Source organism: Panthera onca, chromosome B3 (assembly GCF_046562875.1).
Source record: "Panthera onca isolate mPanOnc1 chromosome B3, mPanOnc1 haplotype 2, whole genome shotgun sequence".
In the NCBI taxonomy this organism is placed as follows: Eukaryota; Metazoa; Chordata; class Mammalia; order Carnivora; family Felidae; genus Panthera; species Panthera onca.
The window spans coordinates 138454120-138472656 of NC_138344.1; the positions used below are offsets into that span (position 1 = coordinate 138454120).

Sequence of the window (18537 nt, forward strand, 5' to 3'; positions counted from 1 at the left end):
GGCGGTGGGAGACGCAGGGGCAGATGGCTTTGTCTTGTCCCCCGATGTCCCCAGACTCTGCTCAGCGAGCACTTTTCATGAACCCTCATGAACTCTCCTTTTCTGGCATCTTTTTTTGCAGTGATGTGGAAGTGACGGGTTGCCTGTGTTTGTCGATGTGATTAAAAGACTAAGAGGTGAACTCTTTCCAGAGTCGGCCCCCGGGGTGCGGCTGGCCTGCTGCCACGGGACAGACATCTTTCTGCTGGTCGCCAGGAGGTCTGAGCAAGGCAGGAATTAGCACTCCCTCTGCGGGTCTCCGAGGGCACCCCCACCCGTGAGGGGACGCACATCCTCCCAGCTGGAAATAATGAAGGGCCACGGGCCATTCAGGTCCAGGTTCAAATCCTCGCCTTACCACTTCCAGGCTGTGTGTCCTTCCACAAATGACTTGGCTTCTCTGTGCCTCTGGAGACACTAATGTCACCTCATGCTGCTGCCGAGGGGGTGGACTGAGATTGGATGGGGGAGGGTGATGTCTGGACTGCAGTGCCTGGAACACAGGAAGAATTTAGAGAGCCTTTGTTGAATCTGAATCCTAAGACCCTCTCGCCGGGGGAATAGCGAGCTATTGGCCAATCAGAAGTGCCAGCCAGAAAAACACCAGCGTGAGAGTTCACGCCTCTCCCTTCTCCCCTCTTTTGAAAAGTGTCTCCCGAACCCTCCATAAATGCAGTGGAAAGAGTCAAAGACGAAGACTTTTTGGATTCAAGGGAACATTTAGTTCGAAGCGTATCAACCAGCCTCCTGCCTACTGCTAATAATAACGAACATTTATTAGGCAACTCGCTGGGCTGGGCACTCTCCCAGTACTCCCCCATCCAAAGCTCACACCAGCCCTCTGAAGCACGCCCCAGATTCACCCCCATCTGGCGTCGGGTGGAACTTTCTAGGAAATGGAGCTCGGCTGGCCTCGCGCGCTTAGTAAGTGGCTGAGTTGGGACACAAACCCAGGCTGCCTGCCCCAAAACCCAAGCCCACCAGATGAGATTGTCTTCCAAATGCAGAAATCCCTTCTGCAGCCCAACTTGGCCCAATCCTCTAGCTTTTGGGAGAAATACATTCCATCTCTTCCCAGAGCCGAACCCGAAAATGAGGCATCTTAAACTTCACATTTCATAGCCGGAATTCGTACTTGCACATAAAATCTATCAATCCTGCTGGCCCCCTTCCCTCTTCTGGGCACATATTACAGGCTGCTGGCATGGGTGTCTAAATAAACATCCATCAGCCTGGATCCTTGCAGACCGATTCCAAACATTGGCTCGACAGGGTGGCACCCGGGATTGCAAACCCGCCGCCTTGCCCCGACACACTTCAAACACTCCCCTTTGTGCCTCTAGGAAAACCAGAGCGGCTGGTCTCTTAAGCTCGCACAGAGCTTTGTAAAAACCTCCATTAGGTTGAAATAACCTCGGCTCCTGTCCCGCTCGTCAAACTGTGAGTGTTTCGAGGCCGGGGTGGAGGGCCTGGCATTCGCCATCTCCTCCGTATCAGGCTCTGGGCCACACGTGGGACACACCTCGAGTCATTCCTTGCAACACGCCCGGGGGACATCTTAATGGCCCCCTTCGCGGGAGGCTAAAAGGAGAGGCACGTTGCTGTAGGTCGCACGGCCACTTTGAGGCAAAACTGGGATGTGCGTGGCCTTCCCATTGTGCCAGCGAGGCCATGCTCTATTCTGTACCATCTCCCCGGAGTCCCACAGAGGGTCTGCCTGGTCCAGCTTCCCAGCAAATGTGTGTTGAGAGACCGAGTGGCCCAATAAAAGAATGACTGAACAAGTGTCGAATTTCCAGGGGACTGTGGAGCCCCAGCTGTCTGGAAGGATTCAGGTGTCTTGCTCAGGACCACGAGCTAGGCCTCAAGGGCACTGGCTAACAGTGGGTCCATGCATCAGATACGGATTACACTTTTCAAAGCACCGGGATAGAGTAGTGTCAATAACGTAGCTTAAAGTCCTGCCAAAGGCACTTCCCCCAAATCACCCTTTGTTCCTTCCGACTCTGCATAAATGGAATCTGTTGCATCTGCTAAGTCAGGCCGGCTACTTCTCTGAGTCTGTTAATCGCAGGGAAGGTTTTCCATGTTCTGAATGATTCGAATCGTTTCTCAACAAACATCCAGACACAGCAAATGTGGTGTGCCCGGGCGGGCAGGAGAGTGGCAAGATGCTTCTTATCATGGTTTAGTTTGCAAACCTGAGAAGTCTGACTTTGAAAACCAACATTTGATTGTCTGGCATGCGTTGCCCCAAATTTTCATTGGCTTTTTCCCTTTTGAAATGGTTGCTAGGAGTTTCTTGGGAGAAGAGAGTTCAAAGTCATCACCCATTCTCCCTGTTTTAAAGAGGAGGACTTCAGGGGTGCCTGGGTGGCTCAGTCGGTTAAGAGAGTGGCTCTTGATTTTGGCTCAGGTTCATGAGTGTGAGCCCCGCATCAGGCTCTGCGCTGATGGTTCGGAGCCTGCTTGGGCCCTCTCTCTCTGCCCCTCCCCTGCTTGCTTGTGCTCTCTCTCTCTCAAAATAAATAAACTTTAAAGATGAGGACTTCAGGGGCACCTGGGTGGCTCGGTTGGTTAAGCATCTGACTTCGGCTCAGGTCGCTATCTCGTGGTTCGTGGGTTCGAGCCCCATATCTGGCTCTATGCTGACAGCTCAGAGCCTGAATTCTACTTCAGATTCTGTGTCTCCTTCTCTCACTGCCCCTCCCCTGCTCATCTGTGCTCTCTCTCTCCCTCTCACCCTCTCAGTCCCAAAAATAAATAAACATTGAAAAAAAATTAAAAAAAATTTTTTTAAAGATGAGGACTTCAGTTTCCCAGAGAAAACAGACTTAGCTAGAAAGTGGCAAAGCTCACACCAGAACCCGGGTCTCCTATTACCCAGGCGAAATTCTCGCTTAAATACAACCAAGTGGATCGGCTTTGCCCTTCTATCTAGGTCCCAAAGGGTCCCCTCCTGGTAACAGAGTTGGTTTTGAAGCATTGAAATGCATGGACAACCAGCTGTAGCTGGTCTTACAAATGATGATGTGCTACGTTCCTGTAAGGCCCCTTCTAGGAAGTTACCTCGAGAAAATAATCAGAAACGTGGATAAAGATTTATGCACCAAGATGTGCATTGCTGTATTATTTAGAACAGAAAAAAAGGGTGGGGGAGAGGAAGTAAGTTAACAAAAAATCCCTATTAGGCTGCCATTAAAATAAGTTTTTGAAGACTTTTTAATGACTTTAGAACATGATCGGGATAAATTACTAAGTGAAGAAGATGAACCAAAAACATATAGACATAGCATGTAAAACTATGGAATATACATATCAAAGAGGCTGGAAAGAAATGTACTAAAGTGTTAGTAGAGGTCATTCATTCCATGATAATTGATCCACTTCTATATATCAGGCACTGTGTTATTCACTAGAGATGCAGTATGCAAAACAGAGTGAGTTCCTGCCTCTATGGATCTTGTTGTCATGGTAAGGGAGGAAGAAGAGGCAATATTAAGAAAATGATCATGAAATTAAATTCATTAATACAAATCGTTATTGCTATTGAGAAGGTTATTTCCGTAGGGTGGGATTATGGGCGATTGTGGTGTTGTTTTTGTTTTATGCTCTTCTAAATTTCTTTAGATCTTATGTTTCCTACCATGGCCTTTATGGACTTTATTATTAGAAAAGTAGAGAACTTTTTTTTTTTTAATTTTTTAAATTTTTTTTGTTTTTTTAAGTTTTTTAATGTTTATTTTTGAGAGAGAGAGAGACAGAGACAGAGTGTGAGTGGGGGAGGGGCAGAGAGAGAGGGAGACACAGAATCGGAAGCAGGCTCCAGGATCCAAGCTGTCAGCACAGAGCCCGACGTGGGGCTCCAACCCATAAACTGTGAGATCACGACCTGAGCTGAAGTCAGATGCTTAACCGACTGAGCCACCCAGGCGTTGTCCCAGAAAAATACAGAACTTAAAAAAATACACACAAACACAAAACCCGCAAGTACCAGGGTAGTTTCCAGTGGCCCCACACTGACAGCAGAGCCCAGCAGACCGACCTGCAGGTGAGCCCCTCAGAAGATGCCTGCACATCTGTGGAGAAGACAAAGACCTTCCTTGGAGCTGTTGGGACTGTATCAGTTTCCCGTTGCTGCTGTAACAAATCACCGCGATCTTAGTGACTGCCAAAAACATACATTTTTTTCTCCTATAGTTCTATGGCCCATAAGTCTGAAATTAGTTTCCCTGGGCTACCCAGTCAAGGTGTTGACCGGTCTGGTTCCTTCTAAGGCTCTGGGGGCCTTGTTCACTTTCTGGTGGCCATCTCCATCCTTGGCTTGTGGTCCCTTCCTCTGTCCTCCATCATCACATGGTCTCACTCTGTCTCCCTCTTAGAAGGACTCTTGTGATTGCATTTAGAGCCCACCTGGATACCAGGATCACCTTCCTCTCTCAAGATCCTTGACTTAATCACAACTGCAAAGTCCCTCTGCCATATGTTAGAACATTCACAGGTTCCGGGGATTAGGAGCAAGGTATCTTTGGGGACCATTATTCAGCAGCCACAGGGGCTTATCAAAAGCCTGAAGCTTTATCGACTTTATCAAATGTCAGCCAATCTTCGAACAGCCCTTGCTTGATGTGTGTGTGTGTGTGTGTGTGTGTGTGTGTGCGCGCGCAGGTGTGTGTGTTTTCTTGAGCAAAAAGAAAGCATGGAGTGTTTGCAAATTCATTTGTGCCACAAATGCTTCTTAAATCTTTGCTAGCTGTCCTCATCACCCACCAGCTCTGTTGTTATTGTAAAGAATTTGCCTGGTGGTTTGCATCAAAAGTGGGAGAAATGGCTGGGTACACAAATAAAAAGAGAGAGCAAGACAGAGAGGGGAGGGGAGGATTATTGTGAGCTAATGCTTGCATTTCAAACATTCAGTCCAGTGAAAACGTTGACATCAAGCATTGTATGTTCCTGGGACAGAGCTCTCCGAGTTGTGTATCTCATGGGTGTCATTGGATGTTATTGTTGCCTTGCTAAATATTCATGGATGAATATGTGGAATAAATTCTCTTGTAAACTGACAGAGGGCAAGTAAGGCCTGTCCTTGACTCTCTCATCTGCTTCCTCATTTCTGAGAAACTGTCTATTTGGGCATGAGTGCGTGTGTGTGCGTGTGTGTGTGTGTGTGTGTGCGTGCATGTGCACGCGTGCGCACGCACATGGGGGTGCTATGTACTTGGTTAATTTGAGCAGGAGAATCCCATTTTCAGAGTAGCGGAAGATGCATCTCCCCAGTCTGGGGACCTCCAGGTGGGTGGTGGTTAAAGAAGGCAAGGTTTGCTCAGAGAATGGCTTTCGTAAGGCTGCAGCCTTGCTTCTAAATTAACATCTTCAGACCTATTAGGGGACTGTGGCTCGTTTGTTAGAGGTAAGGTGGCTTCCAACAAGAAGGGTGACAAAAAGCCACTATATGTGCATGTGCATGTGTGTGCGTGTGTGTGCATACACGTACGTGTTCACACACACAGAGAAGCACTTCTTTTGGCTCAGGACAAAGTACTTGAGGGTGGCCGTGGACCAGCGTGCTTCTGGGTAGAGAAGGAGACAATGGTGGAGAGACTGTGAAGACATCGGGTGACAGACCTAGGGGATGTGGACGGGGAAAGCGAGGGACACTGATTACTAGAGACTCTGCTGAGATGCTCCCTTGCCTGGGATGCCTACTCTGACTCTTTGTCTTGTCCTCCTCTGGGCCTAGCCATTCGTCCAGGGCTACGGACAGAATTCTGTCCTGGCCCGCTCCTCCTTCCCCAATTAATATATTAAAGTCCAACGTGCCCTATTTGGAGATGAGGCTTTTGGGAGATAAGGAGGTTTAGGTGAAGTCATGAGAGCAGGACCCTCGCGATGGGATTAGTGCCCTTATAAGAAGAGACATCAGAGCACGCCCCCCGCCCGTGTCTCCCCCTGCTGGGTGAGCACACAGTGAGAAGGCAGCCGTCTACAAGCTAGGAAAAGAGCTTTCACCAGAACCTGACAATGCTGGCTCCCGATCTTGGACTTGTAGCCGACACAACTGTGAAAAATAAATTTCTGTTGTTTACGCTGCCCAGTCTGTGGTATTTGTTACAGCAGCCAGAGTGGACTCAGACACCCAGGCTTGGGGTTTTCATGGCACACCGCACAGGCATCCAACAGAGCAAATTATAATTCTTGGTTTACTTGTCCGTCTCCCCTGAGCGTCTGTGGGTTTTCCTAAGGTCAAGGATTTCCTTAGGCTGTATCCTGAGCCCTCCACCCATGTTCCGTGAACTTATCATGTGCTTATGGCAGACGCTGGGGATGGTACCCCAACATCTAGCCACCCTGTTTTCCATAATCATAGAATATTCCGCTATGTACCCGGCCTCTTAGAACAAGAACTGCATCTCTCTGCTTTCTTTGCAGCTAGGCATAACCACGTGACTGTGTTTGGGTCAACGAAAATGTGACAGAATCCAAGGGCTTAACTTCCGTCTCATAACTTTCAAGAATAAATGCACACCTCCTCCCCGTCTTCCATTGGCCCCTGACAGTGCCTGGAATTTGGGCATGACAGAAAGCGACCTGGGCCATGCAGTCAAGAGCCATACTCTAAGAGGACACAGGAACAAAATGCAGTCGGCCTGGCCCGTGACACTGTGAAGTTGCTCTCCAGCCCTGAACTTTTTTTTTTTTTTTTTATAAATAGGTCTGGGTAGGGGTGTCTGGATGGCTCAGTCCGTTGAGCATCTGATTTCAGCTCAGATCTCACGGCTCATGGGTTCAAGCCCCGCATTGGGCTCTGTGCTGCCAGCGTGGAGCCTGGAGCTGCTTCGGATTCTGTGTCTCTGTCTCTCTCTGCCCGTCCCCTGCTCACTCTTTGTCTCTCAAAAACGAATAAACATTTTTAAAAAATGTATATAGGTCTGGGTAGAGGTCCAGAATTTGCATTTTTTTAATGTTTATTTTTGAGAGGGAGACAGAGAGCAAGCAGGGTAGCCGCAGAAAGAGAGGGAGATACAGAATCCGAAGCAGGCTCTGGGCTCCGAGCCGTCAGCACAGAGCCCGACGTGGGACTCGAACCCACGAGCTGCGAGATCATGACCTGAGCCGAAGTCAGATGCTTAACAGACTCAGCCACCCAGGCGCCCTGCCGTGTACTATTTTTGCCCCAGCTGTTTACCTGAGAGAGAATTACTTTTTTTTTTTTTTTTAATTTTGAGAGAGAGAGAAGAGAGAAAGAGAGAGCATGAGCCGGGGAGGGAGAGAGGGGGAGAGAGAATCCCAAGCTCCACGCTGGCAGTGCAGAGCCTGGTGCGGGGCTCGAACTCACAAACTGTGAGATCATGACCTGACCCCAAATTAAGAGTCAGATGCTTAACCAACCAAGCCACCCAGGCGCCCTAAGAATTATAATTCTTGATAAGGATCCATTATTGGGGGGGGGGGGTCTCTGTTCCAGTAGCCCAGGCGAGCACTCGCACAGTTCTCAGCATGTTTGCTCATTGATAGATAAGAGGGTCTGAGCCTTCTCGGACACCCGCGACCACGATCCTCCTCACTGTCTCCTCCCCGCAGACAGAATAGCCGCCCTCATCGCCACCAAAGACGTCCACGTTTCATTCCCAAACCTGTGAATGTGTTTCCTTACATTCCCTTACAAAAGGGACTTTGCAGGTGGAGTCAAGTGAGGGATCTTGAGTCGGGGAGACTGCCCCGGATTATCGGGATGGGTGCAACACAGTCACGAGGGGCCTGCGAGAAAGGAGATGTGACAACCGAGGCAGAGGTCTGAGTGATGCCCAGATGGGACCACGAGCCAAGGAATGCGGGCCGCTTTCAGGAGCTAGAAAAAACAAGTGGACAGATTCTTCCTTAGAGCCTTCAAAAGAACCCAGCCCTGCCGGCCCGTTGTAGACTTCTGACCGCCAGAACGGTTAAGAGACTAAGTGTGTTGTCTTAAGTCGCTGAACTGTGGCCATGTGTCACAGCAGCAACGGGAAACTAATATGCTTCCCTTTGTCCTCACGGCTCCTTGCGTCCTTGAACACGGGCTTTGGATTCACTTTGCAAGGTGGATCCGGGCTGGAATCTGCTCCAGTGCTGACGGTGGCACAAAGTCTCCGAGTGCCCTGCACGCACATAGGGGAGGCCCAGGGAGGGCTCACTCTCAGCTGTGAGGTCAAGGCCCTGGACTTCAATACTTAATTTGCTGGGCAATCTGACTCCTCTCCCAGTGGCCAGCAAGCTCAAACAGGAGGGACTGTGGGATCCCCTCTTCCCTCCAACTGAGCAGGCTTTCTTTATTTTACTTTTCTTTCTTTCTTTCTTTCTTTCGTTTTTCTTTCTTCTTTCTTTCTTTCTTTCTTTCTTTCTTTCTTCTGTTTTTCTTCCTTCCTTGCTTCCTTCCTTCCTTCCTTCTTTCTTTCTTTTAGTATTTATTTATTTTTGAGAGAGAGAGCGAGCAAACAGGGAAGCAGAGAGAGAAGCAGAGAGAGCAGAGAGAAGCAGAGAGAGAGAGGGAGAGAGAGAACCCCAAACAGGCTCCACACCGTCAGCACAGAGCCCGACGCGGGGCTCGAACTCAAGAACCAGAAGATCATGTCCTGAGCTGAATCCAAGAGTCGAACACTTAACCAACGGAGACACCCAGTTGTCTGCTTTTCTGCTCATCATGTCCCCACTCTTGCTTTGCTCAGACACCGCCATTGACTGTCCATGGAGTCCAAACTCAGCATGACACACAGAAGCCTTCACACTCAGGAACAAGATGCCAACTTCCTGCTCGGGCCACCCACAGAGATCTCCTTCAGGCATCCGAATTCCATGCACCCAGACCGGGTTCTCTTCTGTTCCTCCCGTGAGTCCAGCTCTTATCCTGGTGCCCCTGCCGGGACCACCTCCCCCTTTCCCACCTAGCACACTCTCGCTCATCCTGACACCTTGCAGGTAGGGGTGGTGAGGATCACAGCCATGTTCTGCATGGGGTCCGCTTCTCCCCACGGGCCAGCTTAGCACAACTGGGCCCGTGCCTTCACCTCTAAGGCTGTTTCCCCTCGACGAAACAGCAACAATAATGGCTTCAGGGGTGAGTTGTGAGTACTAGACAGGGTAGTGCTTATGGAGCACACACAGGCGTGGGCTGTTACTGTTACTGGTACCTGCTGCCTCTTCCATGAAGCATGCCATGATTTCCCTCGGTTTAATTAGTGACTCTGCAGTGGCACAAATCTCTCTTGGCTTTCTTACATGGCATCTCTAGTCTCTCTCAGAGTAGCCAACCCTGGGACTTTGCTGGTTTGAGCACTGAAGGCCTCAGATCTCTGGAGACCCCTCAGCCTCAGGCGACCAGGATGGCTGGTCAACCTACTCTCTCTGAACCGTTAGCTCTCGAAGGCAAGTACTGGTCTTACTCGTCCCCACATGCCCAGAATGCCATGTGACTGAGCCCAGGATGTAGCTGGAAGTAAACCAACGTCCAACTAAGGCAAGAGGGAGGGAAGAAAGGAAGAAAAGTAGGAAGGAAGGAAGGAAGGAAGGAAGGAAGGAAGGAAGGAAAGAAGAGGAAGGAAGGAAGGGGGAGGAAGGAAAGGAAAGGAAAGGAGGAGGGAGTGAAGGAAGGAAGGAAGAAAGGGGGGAAGGAAGGAGGGAAGGAAGGAAAGAAGGAAGGTAGAGAGAGAGGGAGGCAGGGAGGGAGGAAGGGAGGAAGGAAGGGAGGGAGGAAGGTGAAACACTATTTTGAAATATCACTTGTGTTTTGTCTTCTTGGAAATTCAGATTCTCCTCCCACCTCTTCCCTCCCTCTCAGGACCCTTGAACTTGAAGATGAGGCCATGAGGCTTTCACTCCAGGGAAACGAGGGCTGATACTGCCAAGAACAAAGAAGGTTTTGCTGTACTTTGAGCTTCAACTGGCCTTTAAAAATAAAAACTCGTGCAGTAATGTTCTTGAAAGCCAGGCTTTCTAAAGAGAAAAGCTATTTTCTCAGAACGCCTCCGGAGCCGGGTTTTACATCTCAAGAGCCGAAGCTTGGAGAACTGATGGTAGAATAATCCATAAGGTAGGAAGAAAGAAGGACGCTCAGGGTTGGGATGAGGGTCCTGGTGGGGAGGGAGAGGGGAGAGAGGGCCAGTGCCAATGTCCTCACCCTTCCCTTCCCATGGTCAGATCCCTAAACAGGACACTCCTTCCGTGTTTTCTAGGCTCAACATGGAGACCCGCCCCACCCCCTCCCCCACCGGAGCAGGAGGTTGATGCAGATTGGTAGAGGTGCATGGCCAAGGGAAGAGGTCCAGTTAGTGGGCCCAAGGCAGTTCGCAGGGCCCACCCTCGCTGGCAAGGGGCCCAGGGAACAACTGAGAGTCTGCGGGCCCTGGAGGCCCAGAAGGGCCAGAGCCTGAAGGTGACTTGGGTTGGGTGAGGAGGCCACATGGCATGGACTCTTGGAACCAGAACCCGTGAGCACAGCACAACGCTCCAAGGACCAGCAGACGCCAAAGCAAGATGCCCAGAGACCCAACGGCCAGGTTACCCCTCAGGGGACATGGAGGGACCAGGCTGTCACCTGCCGTCCATGGGTGAGTAACGCCCTGACTGAGGTCAGTGGGAGCCTCATGAGGCAGGAGTCTCTGCTCTGCCCCCAGAACTGTGTGGACCCTTTGACTCCATCTTGGGAAGGAAGAAGGGAGGGTCCTTGAAAACAGGCAAGAAGTCCTGGAGGCCACTAACCTTTGACCCGGAAGTGACAGAGTAGCCTAGCTGGCAAAATCAGGGTTTCTGCAAGATGAGAGCGGTTAGAGAAAACAAATTAAGTCGCATTTTTCTGCACAGATGCATAATCCCAGTCTAGCGACCCAAGGAAAGGAAGGAGAAATGTGGGAGACGTACGTCCTCCGGTATGAACTCGGTTCTCACTGGCCTTCTGGAATCTTCTCATTGGCTTGTTGCAAAGAGAGCAAGGGCGTAGCAAGGGGACTGTGTACCAGGGAGAGGCTGAGGTCCCCGTGCACAGGAGCCGGGGAGGAGCAGCGAGGGGCTGTGGCCCCATCCTCCAGACCTCTGTGGGCTCTGTCGGGTCACCGCGGCACGTGGAATGCCCTGGAGGGGTATTTGGGTGTTGATTTAAGGGTTAAAGTGCTGAGGGCCCCCACACTGGAGTCTTCTCCAAGTATGGCTAAAGGCCACCCAGGGAAAGGGAACCTGGCTCCTGCAGGGACACGGAGCTGTGTGACAAATGGCTTTCCCGTCACGGGGGCCACTCCTTTCCGGTGCTCAGGTGGGGCCTGGAGAGGCCCCCTGTTGCCCCACTCAGCGCTGGCTGACGGGCCTGCAGGCAGGCCAGCTTCCACGTGTGCTGCTTCTGCCTGTTGGGGCTTCTTGGGGGGAAACCCTCCTCTGCGTCCAAGAGTTGGGGGCGGGCCTGAGGTCAGAGGCCACAGTCCATTCTAGAACCACAGGGTGGCAGTGCTGTTGGGCCTCCCACACCTCCAGCCTCCCCCCCGGGCCGTGAGGTGGACAAAGTGGGCCAGGAATCTCAGGTGACTCTCCTGAGGGCCCACAGAAGCAAAGGCAGGAGCAGGACGAAAACCTGGGTCTCCCGAGGCCCAGGCACGGCCCCACCTCTTACTCAGTTTTGTGCTGCTTTGAGATTTACCCTTTCTGGTCCACGGGCCCGAATTGGACTCCTGCAAGTGCCTTTCTGGAGAATCATCTGTGTCAGGACGGCGGGTGGTCCTTGGTCACCCACCTCCGAATCTGGTGCTGTTCCCGGGACAGACAACTAGAACAGATGCGCCAGAGCCCCCGCCCCTGCCCCATCGGGGTCTCTTTTTCCTTTGGGCACGTGGGGGGACCCCCCTGCCTGCCCCCTGCCAGTAGAGACGCCGGGTGAGCTGTCCCGACCAAGTGACACATCACTTCCTGTCTGAGGCATTTAATCGCTAGTGAGGAGACCCTAGGCACTCCTAGGGTGAGGCAGAGGGAAGCGGGGGGACACTCAGCCCCGACGGGAACTAACCACGTCGGACTGAGCCACGAGGGCCTCCAGCCTGCTGATGAGAGCAGCAGAACCTAGAGCAGCCCGGGGACTACAAGTGGGGACTGCCTGACGCCGAACCTGGCCCTTGGTTCTGGAAAAAGAACCACCAGACGCCTTCTCAATGGCAATTCGGGGTCGGGGCGGGGGCCGTGCCTTCCTGTGTGAGGGGCAGCAGGAATTCATAGCGAAGGAGCTGGCGTGGTTGGTAGAGACAGAAAGCAAAGTGGTTCTCAGACTTCGGCCGGGAGGACAGGGCGGGAGGGGTAGGGAGCGATTCGTGCAAACATAGATTCTCCTCGTTTCCGCAACCCTCACATCCAACTCCGATTCTTCGGGTCGGAGGGGGAGCCGGGAATCCGCTTGCTTACCAGGGTGCTAGCTGATTGTGCGGCATGAGGTCTTTGGGCCACGCCTCGACTGATCCCACCTCTGGCAGACCTGGTTTCGAGTCCTGATTCAGTCCCTGGCTGTTGGCTTGGGGTGAGACAGTTAAGCTCTCTGAGACTCAACTGCTTTGTCTGTAAAAGAAAGTTAGTGCTACTTGACTCCCAGGGCTGTGGAAGAATCCAGTGCGATACAGGGCGCCCGAGCGGCTCAGTCAGTTAAGCATCTGTCTCTTGATCTCGGCTCAGGTCACGGTCTCATGGCGTGGGAGTTCGAGCCCCGCATCAGGCTCCGCGCTGAGGGTTCGGGTCCTGCTTGGGACTCTCCTCTCTCTCTCTTCCTCTCTCTCTCTCTCTGCTTTTCCCCTGCTCATGCTTGCTCTCTCTCCCGCAAAAATAAATACAGCAACATTTTTAAACAGAGAATTAGGTGCCATAATATAGTATATTATAGTATATAGTAATATAGTAATATAGTATATTATATATAATATATTATATATAATATAATATATAATATAATACAATAATATAATAATATAATATAATAATAATATAATAATAATAATCATTATTATTATTGCTTTATTATTAAAAAGAGAAACGTGCGCATCTTAAACGGGGTGGGGGTGCGGTGGGGGAGCCCCTTGAGGAGACACAGCCTATGACCAAGTAGCCCCAACTCACCTGCTCAAAGTCACCACCCCATTGGGGTCTCGTAGGCTAATTCCTGCCACCATCGCCCTGCCGGTCACCCACCAGCTCTTCCTCTTGTAAAATCTTGTAAAAGGCTCAGGCGCAGATCTGTTCCCGGGAGAAGGGACATCGGGCTGGCGAACAGCCTGTGTCCATGGTGAAAAGTAAGAGCGACAGTTGTGGGTCTGTTCCCCCCTCGACTTGCCCCTCCTAGCGGGGCTGATGGTTCGTGGCCCATTGCCAGGTCCCCCAAGTCCCATCAAGGCTTGCCACAAGCATGGGCTCGATAAACCCTAGCTCTTGTTGAAAGGGCCAGGGCTCCCCGCTCGTTCAAACCACGGGGCGCCTTCGTGGCCTCCCCTGGTGTCTAACGTTGCAGGTTGTCCCTGTCTTTAGCCGAGAGGATGCCTTCCAGAAAAGACTGGAGCCCCGTGCTTCCAGGAGGACACCCTAATGTCCTCTGCTTCTGGATTTCTTATTAATGGCGGCAATCTTTCCACCCGTTCGGCCCAATGAGCTCTGACTTGTTCAGGACTGGGAGCAGGTGTCACATTCCCCAGATGCGTCTCTGGCTGGGTGCACCCTTCACACCCCTGGACCCCGGCACTGAGCACCCAGCCCATCTGCCGATGGCACGTCCCCCCCCCCCCCCCCCCCCGCCCCGCCGCAGAGTTTGAGCTCCTGGGTCAGTCACGCCCGGCACCCCAGGGCTCTCGGTGCACGGGTATGGCACAAACACCTGAAGGAAGGGAGGGGTGTAAACCCACCGTCTGGTCTTAACAATATGACCACCACATGCCACACCCACAGCATTCGGTACAAGGTGGGCCCTTCCTTGTCTCTGGAACATGGGCCCCTCACGACGCATTCCAAGATTTGCCATGCATTTTCCAGTCGGGACCACGGGTCTCGCCAGAAAATTCCACGAGTGAATAGGTGACTCTTCCTCGACCTACTGTGTCATCACATGGGGTGGGGGAGGTGAGGGCACTGGCTCGTTTCTTTATGGATCACATCAGACTTCATGTTTTCTCCTTCGGTCTGCACCCCCGCCCGGCAAGCCGTGTGCCAAGGAAGTCTCCTCGCCTCTCCCAGCCCTGCTTTCCTTGTCTGTTGGGGGGGTGTGAAGCCTGTGCCGTTTACCTCCAGAGTCTGGCTGGGCTGGGGACTCTGGTGTCTACAAAGCATGTCCGACTAGGAGCAAATAGTTGTACATTTCATCAGCCAAAAGCTTGGCAGGCGAAAACACGGAGCCCATTAGCTACAGCGGAGGTCTGGGGTTTCTGTAGGCTCCATTTGCCTGCCAGTCCCATTTGGCCAAGGCTTCGGAATCTGGCCTGGCGTTCGCCAGGCTGGTGTCAACGTGTCTGGATGCTGTGTCCATACTCACGGGTCATTGGGCAGCCTTCCGCCAGCCCGCCGCCCGCATCGTCGACGCTGGGGTTGCTTCAGCAGACTCTGCTGCCGTGTGCCAAGCTCTGTGTTAGATGGAAACGTACATACGACATGGCGTATTGTTAGCTTCCTATAGCCGCTAGAACTAATCACAAATTTGCTGGCTCTCGACAGCACAAATTTATTCTTTTCTAGTTCTGGAAGGCAGGGACCGGGTATGGGGTGAAAATCAAGGTGTCAGAAGGGCAGGTTCCTTTTGGAGGCTCTGGGGAGAATTACTTCCTGCCTTCCCCAGCTTCTAGAGACCACCTGAATTCCTCGGCTCGGGGCCCCTTCTTTCCTCTTCAAGCCGGATGTGTAACATTTCCAGATCTCTCAATGCTTTATCTTCTCTCTCCTTGGACCCTCCGCAAGGACCCTGCCTCTCGCCACAGGGACCCTTGTGATGATCCTGTGCCCGCTCAGATAATCCAGGATTCCCTCCCCATCTCAATGTCCTGAACTCAATCACACCCGCAAAGTCCCTTTGCCACATCAGGTGATACATCCACAGGGTCCCGGGATCAGGAGGTGGAGCCTTCGGGGACCTTTATTCAGCCCCCCAGACAATGCTCTGTGTCCTCGAGGTGGAGGGGACGGGCGGCGCCCCCGCGTTCCAGATGCCCGTGAGGCTAGTCACCCCTGGTCCCAGCATGCCTCTCGCAGACACCCACTCCATGAGATGCTCCACCAAAAAGGACTGGACATAAGCTGTTGATCTAGTTAGCAGGATGGAGGGTGAGGCTCCTGGGGGGGAAGGGGGGGGCCGGGGGGGGCTAAGACGTCGTTAAATTATTTAGCACTGTGTGCATTAGAAGGCCATTATATAAAGTAGCGGATTATAAACACCAATGTCCATAATAAGGTAATAAAATAAATAATACATTAACGAGGTGCAGTGCTCCCGAGCCCGAGTGGCTGGTGGTAACGGAGGCCCGCCAGGGGTGAGGCCATAAAGCCACAGGCGCTGAGGGGGGCTGACGTGAGGCGTGGCCGGGCCTCCCCTCCCCGCCCCCCCCCCCCCCCCGCTGGCCCACAGGTGTCCAGGTTCCAGCGCTGGGAGGTCCCTGCCAATGCCAAGGTGGCCAGGGTGCGCCCGTCTGTGCCCTTTGGGAGGTTTGCTGTGAACCTGTGGGACCCACTTGCCTCGGGGTTTCTCCTGTCTGCTGCCCGCCCTCCGGAGGTGACCACTGAACTTCGGGGCACCATGGGGTCAGTTGCAAGGCTCTGGGCCCCGGTGGCCTGGGTTCGAACCCTGGTTCTGCCTCTTACTCAGCCCTGGTCTTCTCACTTTAGAAATGAGGGGGATGCGGACAGTAGCCATCCGGGGAGCGCTGTCGTGAGGTCAGGTGGGAGCCCCCGGGTGAAGCTCCCCGTGTGGCAGGCGGCAGGTGATGCGCCTATTAGCATTGTGGCCTGCTGACTAATGGTCCCCAAAGATAGCCAGGTCCCAATCCCCAGAATCTGTGACTATGTCACCATACACAGCAAAGGGGGCATTTTCTATGTGATTAGGTTAAAGATCTTGAGATGGAGAGATTATCCTGGACTATCGGTGGGGGGTGGGGGGTGAGGGGGTGGGGGAGTCCTAAATGTGACCACGAGTGTTCTTGCAATGGGAGGCAGAGGGGAGGGTGCACAGGGCTCTGGGAGCTGGAAAATTCCAGGAAGTGGATGCTGCCTTCCAGCCTCCATGGGGAGCACACCCTGATTTCTGAAGCCGAAACCAGCTTTTGGGCTTCGGGTCTCCAGAAGGGTAGGAAAGAGAGCGAATGGTGTTCTAAGTCATCGATTTTGTGGTCCTTCGTGACGGCTGTCGGAGGCAACCACCGTCGTTTCGCCGCCCAGTGCAGTGCGTGGTCGTAGGGAGTGCCCCAGGCGTGGCTCTGTCTGTGTCCCAGCTACTTCTGACTCCTGTATCTGTACATTCAATATTTGTGGAGGCCTTAGTGTGTTCCAGCTACTTTTTTTCAGTGTAGGACCTACAAAAATAAGGCATGGCGGCACGCAGTCCCTTATAAATAGAAAGCTTCTCCCTCAGGGTCAAGAAAGTAGACAGTTTGTGGGTTCTGAGGTCCCACCGACCTGAATTTCAATCCTACTCTAATTAGTTGCGTGTCTCTGGGCAAAGTGTTTAACAACCTCTCAGGGCCTCCCAGACAGGGTCTTTAAAGTGAGATCCTGGCATCCGTGTGGGCACTAAATAAGCAAATACACAAAAAGGTTTGAGAGTAATGTCTGAAGCATACGTCCCTTACTAAGTGTTAGCTTCTAGTTTATTTTTAAGTTTTTATTCGTTTGGAGAGAGAGAGTGAGCATGCACACACGTATGAGCCAGGCAAGGGCGGGGGGCAGAGAGAGAGGGAGAGAGAATCCCAAGCAGGCTCCACACTGTCAGCACGGAGCCTGATGTGGGGCTCAAATCCACAACCCGCGAGATCATGACCTGAGCCAAAATCGAGTTGGACGCTTCGCCGACTGAACCACCCAGGCGCCCCGAGTATTAGCTTTTATTACGAGAGAGCAAAATAGGAAAACCACATTTCAGTTAAGTCAGGGATGTTCCTTCTGCATTCCGGGCAGAGGGAGAAATATGCGCAAAGGCCCCGGGGCAGGAAGAAGTTGTGAATCCACGAAACTAGACAGAAGACCGGACCAAAGGAGAGAATCCTATCAGGTGAGGATATGGGCCAAGCTGAGGCCACATGAAGCAAATTCTTGGAAGCCACTGTGAGGGTGTGATCTGTGCCCGAATAGCCATGGAAAGCTTTGGAACAGTTTTTAGGCAGGGGAGCAGCGCGATGTGATTTGTACCCTTTAAAGAATATTCTGATGGCTGCTGAGTGGAGACATGAAGGGAAGGGAGTCGGAGAGGCTACGGGGAGATCAGAGAAAGGGTTTTAGCAACGTGGACGGGAGAGAGTCACAGTGACCGGTGCCTTGGATTAGGATCAAGAGAATTAGGAAGCTGAGTAGGACTCAGAAGTCGGAAGAAGCAAGAGAAATGGCATTTTCTGAGGTCCGCTTGTGGGGAGGAGCCCCGTGTGTATGGAGCAAAGTGGAAGACAGGACGGAAAGCAGGTGGGAAAGGCAGGTGGAGTCACGTGGTGAGAGGAACAGAAGATAAGTGCAGCACGGTTCAGACGCCAGAAGAGACCCTCCTGTCCAGGACTGCCATGTGCAGTGGTGCAGGCTGGTCACTGCACAAGGAAGGGTATGCTTGTAGGGTACCCTGCTGTGTTATCACCCCTGCTGTGGTCCTCTCGGGGATGAGACAGAACCCACCTCAAGGCTCCAGCTTCTGTGCTGGGGGTGGAACAGCAGGGAGGAACCGCTGCTCACTGCTTGAGTGATTCCCAGCAGGCCTCACCGTCTCTTAGCCTCGTTTTCCTCTTCTGTAAAAGGGGACAGCACATTCTCCTCCGCTCTGCTCACCTGAGTCCCAGGGTTCAGAAAGGAGGCAGGGAGCCCGCCCAGCACCCAGCACTCTCTGTAAACCCCCACAACGTGAGCCATTAGGCGTGTGGTCATTGATTTTCATCCTCGCTGAGTTGCGACAGAACGCTCTCACCCCACCTCTGCAGACCAGCTCCTGACCCCAGGGTTGCCGAGAGACCTTCCCAGAACACGGGCGGCCCTCCGTTTCTCGTCAGGCCGCTTCCTTCGCAGCGATCGTCCCCATTCGTACGTAGTTGTTTTATTTTGTTTGGGTTTCTTTTGCCCTCATGAAACCATATCCCTTCTCTCTCGGCCCCTTTTGTGTCTCCAGCGTCTGGAACAATGCCTGGTGTATAGTAGGTGCTTGATAAATATCTGTGGAGTGAGTGGAAAGAATAAGCGAGTTTGGTGCATCCGGGGAGCTCTTCGAATGTCTCATGTGCACCCACACACAGATACTAACCGGGGGGAGTGGTTGCTCTGAGACCACCCGAAATTGGTATGGCG

At 52.4% G+C, this 18537-nt stretch overlaps 1 long non-coding RNA gene across 1 annotated transcript in view; it reads left to right on the forward strand.

Annotated features, from left to right (window-relative positions):
- Positions 1-9674: 9674 nt before the first annotated feature.
- LOC144616616 (uncharacterized) overlaps positions 9675-18537 on the forward strand; it is a 37800-nt gene continuing 28937 nt past the window's right edge. Inside the window, exons 1-2 of the long non-coding RNA XR_013555965.2 lie at positions 9675-10102; positions 10245-10619. This is a non-coding gene — a long non-coding RNA (uncharacterized LOC144616616). The remainder of the gene's footprint in view (positions 10103-10244; positions 10620-18537) is intronic.